Genomic DNA, 12,386 nt, shown 5'->3' on the forward strand with positions numbered 1-12,386 from the left:
CCTTTAGAGTTTCCTGATTTGAGCCCCCCCAACCTCTTTAAATTCAGCTAAGAGGGGAGGGGAGGCTCATCGCCTGCACCTCCCCCCTCTTTCCCCCGATTGCGTCCCTCCTCCTCCCCTTCTCTACTGGCATTTCAATCGTCCTCGATGATCATCGTCGTCGACACCCTCGTCTCCCTCTGCGCAAGCCATCGGCGATGCCCTGCAGCCCTGACGCCAGACACCCGATGCCTGCCGGTCCTTGCAGCTCGTCGGAGCCTCGACGCCGCGGTCGACCATCGCTGTCGGCCCTCCTCTGCCTCTCTCGCCGGCACCCTTCCTGCTACCCCTGTTAAATTGTAATCCATAAGACAATCTATTTTATAATATATATTTTATATGTATAAAAGAAGATACTTATACATATATATTTCATATATATGTACATGTATCCATCTACTTATATATATATAATATATATTTCTTTCTTGTATTAATTGTAGGGGTATTTTAGTCATTTTATGCATATTCATGTCGTTGAATATGAATGTAATTTTTCCTTTTAATTTTTCTTATTTTATAACTTTTTCTTTTTATTTTATCCTTTTTTTATGTACTATTTGTGTACACAGTCAGTAGTTGTCTGTGTACAGTGTACAACAGTCAACCACACAGGTAAGAATAAGAGACGTTGGGTTGACTCCCAACGGCTCTGATTAGAGCTGTTGGGAATCAGCCCAACAACTCTTAGGAGTTGCTAAAGCTTATAAATAAGGGTTGTAAGCCCATTGTAAATGAGGCATTTCAGTAAGGAGTTATTGCATTTCTTTTGTGGTGTAAAGCTTATAAACACTGTGCATTTATTTTGTGTCTTGAGTATTTGAATTATCAAGTCATTTGAAAACTTGATCCTTTGCAAGGATTCTTCACATGGTATCAGAGCAAAGTTGGAGAAAGAAAGATTGTGTGGATTCTCAATTTTTGGGTGCCTCGAAAAGCATGCCCTCAATTTTTTGGCGATTGGAGTGGATCCTCTTGTTCATCCAATATTTTAGAAGACTCTTCTATCAAGAATGGTCTAAAAATCCTTTGTAGTACGTATTCTTTTTCATCATCTCTCTTCTCTAATGGGTGAAAAAGACTCATTTTTCTCTTGGCTTCAAACTCAATGGGTCAAACTATCACGTTTGGGCCAGAAATATGGAGGCTTATATTAAAGAAAAAGGGCTTTGGGGATATGTCTAAGGCTCGATTCCCGAACCGGAGCCAAATATAACCTTGATGGAGAAAGGAGAAATAAAAATCCTTGAAGGCGAAGAAAGAGCCAAGGCTCTTGAAGACTACACCAAAAAGCATGAATAATGGGAGATGAGAAATTTTAAAATCCTCTCATGGATTTTCTCATCTGTAGAAACAAGAATTAACGCCAACATTATCAAGTTTAAGAAGGCTTCTCAAGCGTGGGAGTACCTTGAGAAGATGTACACCTCTAGGGACTTGTCCCATAAATATTACCTCCAAAAGAGGGTGCTAACTCTTCATCAAGGAGAAATGACTATAATGGAGTATTTTGCCGAACTCTCTTCTATTTGGGATGAGCTTGCTATGCTTGAACCCAAGTGAAGTGAAGAAGCCATAGAGCTTCGTCATAAACAATTGGAAGAAGATAGATTTTTAATTTTTTGAATGGGCTTAGGCCTGAATTCGATCAAATCCGGTCTTCTCTTTTATCCGCCTTCACTTTCCCCTCTCTTGAAGATGTAATTACTAAACTAAGTGAGGAAGAGACTCGTATGGGTATAAGTAAGAACAACCCAAGTGTTCTAGCTATACCTTCCAATAATGAAGAAAATGAAGGAGTTAATGTCGTCTCAAGACTGAAGAACAACTTAAGGACTTACAAGCCTCCTCACTTCAAGAATCAAAACTCAAGTGGTCAAGGAGGGAAGAAGGATTATAGCAAGCTTTTATGCCATTTTTGTAAGGAACCGGGGCATATCAAGCCTATTTGCCCAAAGTGGAAAAAGTTACTTGCCATGGCTACTACATCCCAACCTCAAAAGGAAGAGTGCTCATCATCTTCAAATGGAGCTCTCTCATTGTAACAAATCGTGGATGCACTTCAACCTCTTCTAAAATGGGCTATTTCCGAAGCCGCCATGTCAACCTCTTCTCCTCCCGGTAAGACTTCTTGGCTTTTAGATTCGGGTGCTTCTTTTCACATGACCTCAAGTTTTAGTTCTTTTTCCGAATACTCAAAAAATCGCTCTCCATCTTTTGTTTCAACCGCGGATGGAACATCTCTTGAAGTAAAAGAAATATAAAATTTTGAAAAACAAGGGTTCTTTATTCCAAAAATTAGATTTATACCCAAATTAAACTTAAATTTGCTTTTTGTTTATCAACTCTCGGATCATGGGTGTGATATAAAGTTTTCATTTAACAAATGTTGGATACAGGATCGCCGGTCTGGGAGATTGATTGGGGAAGGCTCTAGGAAGAGCGATCTATACTATATCGATTCTCTTCAAATTTCAAAGAACCCGTTTTGTAATGTTGTCCAACAAAAAGATATTAATGTGTGGCACAAGAGACTTGGACATCCAAATATTGCAAAAATTTCTCATTTACCTTTTGTTAAAAGTCTATGTAAAAGTGATTTCACTTGTAAAGACTGTATTCTTGGGAAAATGAAAATTTGCCTTTTTGTCAAAGATCTATGTTTACAACAAGACCTTTTGAAATTATCCATTCGGATGTATGGGGACCGGCACCCGTCTTATCAAAAGGAGGCTTTGCATATTATGTCATTTTTGTTGACGACTACACGAGATATTGTTGGATTTATTTTCTTAAACACAAATATGAAGTTTTCTCAATTTTTAAAACCTATCGTATGATGATTAAAAATCAATTTAATGAGAATCTAAAAATTTTTAGAACTGACTCTGGTGGAGAATACCTTTCAAGTGAATTCAAAAAATATCTTGAAAGTCATGGTATTCTTCACCAAAGATCTTGTCCGAAAACCCCTCAACAAAATAGATTAGCCGAAAGGAAGCATAAACATATAATAGAGACAACTCGAATATACTTGTTTCTCAAAACATCCCAAAAGGTTTTTGGGCTGAAGCGGATTTAGCATCTGTCTATCTTATAAATCGGCTACTTTCTAAAAACTTGAACAATATCTCGCCTTTTGAAAAATTGTATACCAAAGAACCCGACTATAGTCGATTGAGAATTTTCGGTTGTAAATGCTTCGTTCTTACTGACAAGAACGACAAGCTTTCACCAAAATCCATTGCCTGCACTTTTCTTGGATATTCCGAAACCCAAAAAGGGTTTCGTTGTTATGATATTAAGAATGAAAAGCTATATGTTTCCAGAAATGTGAGTTTTCTGGAAAATGTTAATGGTTTTGAAAGGAGTGAACCCTTTGAAGAAAACATGGATTACTCTTTTTTATTTAAAATGTTAGAACATGATGATGATAGTGATCATAGTGATGACGATTTCATTCATAATGACGTTAATGACAAAGAAAATGGCTCTTCTCATCCACCTATCTCCCAACATAGAAATGAAGGAGCATTGAGAGATCCTATAACATATACCCATAGAGATAGAAACAGTTTTAGGAGTGCAATTGAAAAATTCAGTGAACCTAGTGGGTCCAATTCAACAAATGATGGAAACCTACGAAGATCTGAGAGAAGTAGAAAGATGCCTTGTAGGTTTATTTCATATGATTCGTTTACTCCTAAACATAGAGCATGCCTTAGCGCCATTCATTCCTATATAGAACTTAGAAACTTTGAAGAAGCCAAAAAGAATGGTGAATGACTGAAAACAATGAAATATGAGCTTTCTGCTTTCAACAGGGCAAAGACTTGGGAGTTCCAAGATCTTCCTAAGGGTAAGAAAACAATAGGGTGTAGATGGGTATTTAAGGTAAAAACTAAGAGCGATGGATCTCTTGAGAGATATAAGGCTCGATTAGTTGCAAAGAGATATAGTCAAGAATATGTGATTGACTATGAAGAAACTTTTGCCCCTGTGGCCCGAATGGTTACTGTCCGATGTCTCATTACTGTTGCCTCAATCAGCAAATGAAACATCTATCAAATGGATGTTAAAAATGTCTTTCTAAATGGTGATCTAAATGAAGAGGTATATATGGATGCTCCACCAGGAATGAAGACTTCCAAAGGGAAAGTGCTCCGCCTTTGAAAAACACTTTATGGTTTAAAACAAGCTCCCAAGGCTTGGTACGATAGATTTAACTCTGTAATGTTAGAAAATGGTTTTTCTTCCTGTTTTATTGACACTGCCTTATTTGTTAGAAAAACCAATGCAGGGATTGTCATTCTGCTTTTATATGTGGATGATATGCTTATAACCGAAAGTGATTCTAAAGGGGTTAAAAGCATAAAATCAATTTTGAAGGATAGGTTTGAAATGTCTTATTTGGGATTTCTAACTTATTTTTTGGGTATTGAAGTAGCATACTCTCATAGAGGGTATTTTTTATCTCAAACTAAGCTTGTCTCTAAGATTATTAACATGTCAAGTATTACGGATGATAAGGTTTGTAAAACTCCTGCTATAGTAGGATCCAAAATGAAGATTGATGATGATATTCATCTCTTCGATCCCACCCCCTACAGACAACTTGTTGGATCTTTAATGTATCTGAGTATTACTAGACCAAATATTTCTCATGCAGTTCATACTGCAAGTCAGTTCCAACATGCACTAACATCAGTTCACATGAGTGTCATCTTGCGGATTATGAGATACATAAAGGGCACACTAAATAAGGGAGTATTCTTATCCTCTTCTTCTGAATAAAAATTAATTGCTTATACTGACTCTGACTAGGGAGGTGACCCAAATAACCGTCACTCCACCACTGGTTTTTGTGTGTTTTTAGGAGACTCGCTGATTTTATGGAGATTTAAGAAGTAACAAAAAGTGTCTCTATCCTCAACAGAAGTTGAATATCGTGCCATGCCGACTACTACCATGGAGATTGTATGGATTCATCAGCTACTAGAAGATATGAGGATTAATGTAGAAGGGCCCACCAAGCTATGCTGTGATAACAAGAGTGCAATTTATATTGCCAAAAACCACACATTTCATGAGCGGACCAAACACATCGAGATAGACTGCCACTATGCCAGAGAAACATATCTGAAAGGAGTCATAGATCTTCCATATGTAACTTCAGAATATCAGCTAACAGATTTCTTCACCAAATCGTTGTGCTCTCCGCGGTTCAACTTCCTTCTTGGCAAACTTTTGGTCATTATGCCCTAAGTTTGAAGGGGGGTATTAAATTGTAATCCATAAGGCAATGTATTTTATAATATATATTTTATATGTATAAAAGAAGATAAATATACAGATATATTTCATATATATGGACATGTATCCATCTACTTATATATATAATATATATTTCTTTCTTGCATTAGTTGTAGGGGTATTTTAGTCATTTTATACATATTCATGTCGTTGAATATGAATGTAATTCTTCCTTTTAATTTTTCTTATTTTTGTAACTTTTTCTTTTTATTTTATCCTTTTTTATGTACTATTTTTGTACAACAGTCAGCCACACGGGTAAGAATAAGAGACGTTGGGCTGACTCCCAATAGCTCTAATTAGAGCTGTTGGGAATCAGCCCAACAACTCTTAGGAGTTGCTAAAGCTTATAAATAAGGGCCGTAAGCCCATTGTAAAGGAGGCATTTCAGTAAGGAATTGTCTCCTTAAGCTTATAAACACTGTGCATTTATTGCACTTCTTTTGTGGTGTAAAACTTATAAACACTGTGCATTTATTGCATTTCTTTTGTGGTGTAAAACTTATAAACACTGTGCATTTATTTTGTGTCTTGAGTATTTGAATTATCAAGTCATTTGAAAACTTGATTGTTTGCAAGGATTCTTCACAACCCCGAGTTCACCTCCTTGTCCCTCTCGACCCGAGCTCGGCAGCGGAACAATCGACGTCGGCCGACCCTCTCGTGGTAGCATCAACCACCATCACGCCGGAAAAGGTAGGTCCTTCTGTTTCTTTTCTTCTGGGTACTTCGTGTGTCGGGTATGGTGTAGTTGCCGAAAATCCTTAGTGAAAGGGGGTTTTCGATTTTCGACCGTGTGGTTATCGGAAATCTTTAGTGAAAAGAGATTTTGGGGTTAAGGTGTCAGAAATCCCAAAATTTGCGATTTGGGGAAAAATGGATTTCCGACCGTGGGGTTTCAGATTTCGGTTCAGTAAAGGGGGGTACTGCGAGGGCTGACGGAAACCCCAAATCGCTCGATTTGGGAATTTCGGCTGCCATGGTCTATAAAAAAATTGTTTAGGGCTGCCGAAAACCCCAAATCGACAGATTTGGGGATTTCAAGCCGGTAAACAAAAAGGGGCTAGCGATGTCTGTGTAATTCAAAGTTCTGTCTACCTTTGATTTCGGCTACTGTGAAAGGAAACCCAAATCGAACAGGAAATTGGGGATTTGAGGCTTAAGCTATCGAAAATTCCACATCTCCGATTTGGGGGATTTTGGATTTTCGATAGTGGGAGTTCCTAGGTTTTTACTGAGTACCTATACCGAGCATGCATTGTGATATTCCACAACCTCCACACGTGAAATCTGCCGAGCCCCAAATTCTCTACACCTATGTTTTTCTGTTGTGTAAATACAATAAGGGCTCAAAAAATTTTCTTGAGTATATTATGCCTGTCGTGGTGGCTGCATTCCTAGTATGCAGTGATAGTAATACTACGAGTCGTTGTAAGACTGAGATGGTGTTATTGCGAAAAAAAAGGGGACTCGTATTTGCATGGTTACTGTGCACAAACTTGTTTTCTCCATAGGGAAATTTGATGTATCTGTGTGACTCGGTGACATAAGCCTGTCGGTAAGTATATTTTGGGGTTTATACCTGGGTCATGTTCAGTAATAGCAAGAGATACATGGATGCTACTCTAGTTCGTGATTCTGGTTCTTTGGGTTTACTATTAGGTTCTGAGAAATATTAAATCTCTGTTATTTTGCGAGTTTAATTTCTGTAATAGGCCCCTGATCTGCCTGTGGATTGTTAGTCTGTCTTTTGAATGGGTGAGCATAAGTTTTGACTATAATATCGCTGTCTCCCTGTCTTTCTCCCTCATTTTCTCGCTCTCCCTCCAAATCACCCCCTAACGGCAGAGGATTGGTGGCCAACAAATCTTCTTCCCGCAGCAGCAGCATCCCCCAAGCGTCGGTTCTAAAGTACGGGTTCTTCTTTTGACATAAGTGAGAAATCGAATACCGATTCGATTCTCATGCTATACCATGATAAAAAAATCATGGTGAAAGAGTGGATCTATGTGATCACTCTATGATATACGAAATAGAATCTATGGATCCCTTTCTATGCACATGTTTTTGACTCTTTTCCTTAAAAAACAAAAATTCTGTGCATATTTATTTCTGTGTTAAAAACAAAATTTTTCAATGATGTATATGTATCCGTTTAATGCCTAGTTGTTGAGGAAATCGATTCCTATGGGTGAATCAGGCCATGGGCTGAATAACTGCATGAAATCATGTTGTGTGTACGTTTCTTTTTCAGAAAAGTGTATGTAATGGAGTCTTGTCTAATACATGTGTAGTTTCTTTTTTATTAGAAAAAGAAGAAATAAAATTTCCTGTTCATGCTAGTTGGCTGGGTCGATTGAATTTTTTTTTATGATTGATGGTCTGTCCAGCCCTGACGGCAAGCACACAGGCCCGGGCTGGGCCTATGCACGGGCTGTCAGGCCCAGCCAATGGCAGTGCAGCCTGTGGCTGATCAGACCGACCCAGCTGACTAAGGTCAGCTGGGCCTGTTTGGGTATGTTCAGGCCTGAGTTCAGTCCAGACAAACCCAGCCGACCAGGGTAGGCTGGGCATGTTGGAACCCCAGCCGGCTTGGTCGGCTGGGTGTAAACCCTCTATAAAAAAAAACTGAAGCAAAGCTTTTTAAAAGAATGCATTTCTTTTTGGTGCTCTGTGGACAGGCGGGTGGCCTATTTGGGTTCAGGTCATGTTTTAGAATCTTAGCCAGCTCGATCATGCTGTGGCTAGGCCATGGCTTGTTTGAAGATTCTGGGACAGCCCATTGCCCACCTCTAGTCGATCTGAATATGAGAAATTTGATTGACAGTATGAGTTAGATGTGCTGGTCTGTACCCCCTCCCAGCATTTCCAAATTACCAGGAAACGCCATCTTCCGACCAAGAGAATATCTTGCTGCATATCAGGTTACTGCATAACCCTAAGGTGCACATATACTATAGGCAAATTCATTTTGTGAGGTTAAGGAGATCTGTATAAGCAATCCAAGCTACTTGCTTATTCTAGAATGCAATATGGAGATGGGCTCCTGTTAGGTCCTGGATGCAGTACTGGACGTACTAGATGTGTAAGGTTGTGATTTGTGAATGATGTCAAACATGATAAAGTTCATGATCTTGAGGTTATTTCTACTTGCAGAAAACAAAAACATGGACAGAATCCTTACAACCTGAAACTGAATCAAGAAATAAAATGTCCTGTGACTTTTGCATACTTTAGAAAGTGCCTTTGTGAGATGTTTAACAAGGCTATCTTTCAACCTTGTTATCTCAACCATTTGCCTAAATTAGTTATTGTCAACGACATTGCAAGGATGTTCGATATTATGAACTCTTGTTTGAAGTCATCTATTTTTGTACTTCCTATAGGAATTTAGGGACACATATGAAAAGTCATTATCAAAAGTTCACGGATCCATAATACCTACAATCATAACATACAGGTCATTTTTAGAGGTATTTAATAATGTTACATTTGTGGAGACTTTTATGTTGTTGTACATTGGATCATAACTCTTTAATATGTGAAGATGGCATCCAACGATTTATTCTGATTGGGTTCAACCGATTCGGAGCTGAACTCTAGCCGACAGGGTCGGCTAGGCTTGGTAAGCCAACTCAGAAAGTATATATATACTTTAACACTCGGTGCTACTTGATTCTGGAGTTAGATAGTTAAATTGCAAGTTATATTTCCAGATTTAGTTATATACTTGAATGATAATCTTAATACATGTTATGAATGGAAGCTTTCACACGTTTTGAACTTATGTGACATGCCTAAACATTATGCTATTGTGAAAGTTGTTCTGGTACATATGCATACATGGAATCGATGTGTGTTTAGCATGTACAATCCCGTATAAATGCTTACATGTACTTATGAATCATGAATGAATGCATGTCTGATAAGTGACTACATGAAAGCACTTGCACATGGATAGTGAACACATGCATATGACTGTGGTAACTCATGTACATTGTTAAATTGGTATGAATGAATGCGCATTTGGAAACAAGTTGGTATCATTGCATATATTGCATATTGTTATGATTTTTGCATATGGTGCATTGATGATCCAAGTGAATCATCGCAGGCCTGGAGAGCCTCGAGCATTGGTTTGCTCTTTTTTTATTTACTTTTAAATGCATCGCAAAAATCACCTTTATTTTTATTACACTATATTGCACTGTTCTATGTGTTTCTACGGTCAGGAGTCTCGTGATGATTCTCGCAGTGGTAGATGCGAGCTTTTGCCTTTACTTTTACATGTTGATTTGCAAAACTCAATAATTGGTTTTTAATAAAAAGATAATGAATAAGAACAATGTAATATACGTTCTGGGATCTCCCATCGGAAGAATGAGAATCTTAGAGATTCGGTTTTGGGGACCACGAGTATACAAAAACTCTGTGTGCTTTACTTTGACCCCTGAACTTGATATTGAGGTTCTTTCTCCTGACCACGGTTTTAGGGAGAGTCCGCCACTTTACCTGGGGGTGGTGTGTTCGACACAGTTGTTGTTTTGGTATATCAAGAAAGTGGTACTTATGGGCGTAGAGTGTCCTTATTATCCTCGACATTAGATGTGAAAGTCTAATGTTCTGAAGATGATTCAGTCGAGGGTTACGTTTAAAACCCAGTAATAAAATACAAATTGTGTGTTAAGCTACTTTGGAAACCTAAATTGACCTCGAGGAAATTCTACCCGTTTGGTGTATCTGCCGGCAACGGTAATTAAAAAGAGAAACTTAAATTGTATGCATTAATAGAGACATGCATATAGAAAATGAAAACTTTAATAAAAGATAATAAAATGTTCATGCATTGCACATAAATCATGCATAATCCTGCTATGCATTAGAACATGCATTTTTTACCTGTTTCCTTAATTATTACATGTTGGATTTTAATGCATGTTAAATGTCATGCTTGCTTAAATTGTGATCCCTGTTATTGATTAATGTTTCTTCATGCTTAATAGATGCTCCCTGTTGCATGAATGTTTAATTGAATTATGTAAATGTCATAATTACATTTCTCTAAACTATTGCATGAAATCGTATCTGTGTTCTTTAGCTCACTTGTTTCATTAGAAGTACTGGTGCTCAGGATTTCGGTTCTGACACCCTACTTCTATGGTTTTTCGCAGTCGCAGATTATCAATGAAGTGACTGACTTCTGGAGGAGTCACGGGTGTCACGCACTTGCTAGACAGATCACAGATGAACAACATGCCTCAATCTACTTTTATTTCTTTTTTGTTTCATTTAGTAGTTATTGCACTCTAAATATTTTATTTATGCAATTGTCTCTAAACTTATTTCTCATTATTTCAATAAATGTTTGGTTTGATATGGATGATAAGTGTAAGCTCTATTGAGATGTGTTTGGTTATCCAATTGGGAGTGAAACGGTAAAGGCCTCTGGTTTTTGGGAAGATTTCCGCAATGATTTAAAAACAAAAAAATTTTCACATTTTCAAGGGGTATGATTTGGGGTCTTTACAGTATATATATTTTTATGTATATAATATAGTATATACGTATATGTACATATATACATATATATATATATATATGTATTTATATATACATATTATATATATTTTATATAATATATATATTTTTTATTTTTCATTGTTTTGGACCAAGTCAACCTTAGTTGACTTGACCCAACGAGAATTTTTGTCGTTGGGAGGGTGTTGTCTCTCTTTTCTTTGCCCTCTCTCGCTCTTTCTTTTAGCCCCTTTTCTCTACCTCTTGTTTATATAAATAGGGTTTATATAAATAGGAGTTCTCCCCTATATTGTGCCTTCTTGTGTGTATTCTTTTTGTGGGATTTGTGAGTGTGTTTCTTAGAGAATACTTGTGTACTTGTCCACTTTTTTGGTGGACTTGGTGTTCGTGATTGAAGGTGCTTTGATTGTTTTACATGATATTAGCTCTTTTTGTGATTTTCATTAAAGTGCTCTTGTGTGAGTCATTGGTGGAGTGTTCTTGAGATCATGATTGTGCAAGTGCTTATGAATTGTGATCGTGCATCTTTGAAGTTTTCAAGTGCTTCCGTGACACATTGGTGGAGTGCTTGTAGTCTCCTTTTTTTTGCTTGTTCCTCTTCTTTCTATCTCTCTCTACCTATCTAATTTTGTAAAATGAACGACAATGAAAATGTCACTATTAAGCCTGTGAAATTCAATGATTTCAATTATGTAACGCGAACTTTCTTTTAAACTCGAACCTCCAAACATCATAAATACCTGACTTACTTCGCATAAAAAAATATATGAGAATCAAGATTCTAGGAGCTTGAAAGATGTGCTGCTATAATAAGAGCGCTATCTACATTGCCAACATCACTTTTCATGAAAAAACAAAGCACATCGAGATGAATTTTCACTAGGTTTGAGAGAAATATCTTCAAGGAATCATTGATCTGCCCTATGCCACATCTGAGTACCAGCTGACAGACTTTTTTACCAAATCTCTCTCTGCCCGTAGGCTTCACTTCTTCTTAGGCAAACTTTTTGTCATCATATTGTAAGTTTGAGGGGGAGTGTTAAATTTTTCATATACAACAACAACAACAACTACGCCTTCATCCCAAAACTAAATTGTTCATATAGAACTATTATATATATGGGTTTATGCTAAATGGGTTTTTATGCTCTTCTAGTATTTTTTTCGCAGTTCCGACCCCATAAATGTGTTTGGCATGGTCGATTTACAAGGAATCCACACCTGGATCATGTGTTTTTGATGAAAAAAATGATATTTGGAGTCTCGAAAATTTACAAGTATTTTGGACCGTTGAATTTTCATACGTTATAAAAACCCACCCATGTGTAGGAATTGAACACTTCAAGAGCTCATTCCTATAAAATCAAGTACTTAGATCACATCTGTACGGTCAGAATTTAAAAATAAAACGAAAAAACCCTGAAAAACTCATTTCATTTAGCATGTACCCATTATTACGTATCTCTCTCTTTTCTTTGTTCTCTCTCTCTTTTTAT

General features: G+C 37.3%; 1 protein-coding gene across 1 annotated transcript in view; it reads left to right on the forward strand.

The window, feature by feature from the left end:
* The window catches only part of LOC149833045 (COP9 signalosome complex subunit 1-like), a 62,519-nt gene that overhangs the window by 20,038 nt on the left and 30,095 nt on the right, over positions 1–12,386 (forward strand). The gene's annotated exons all lie outside the window — the stretch shown is intronic.

The sequence above is a fragment of the Nuphar pumila genome, chromosome 7 (assembly GCF_984573655.1).
Source record: "Nuphar pumila chromosome 7, dmNupPumi1.hap1.1, whole genome shotgun sequence".
NCBI lineage: Eukaryota > Viridiplantae > Streptophyta > Magnoliopsida > Nymphaeales > Nymphaeaceae > Nuphar > Nuphar pumila.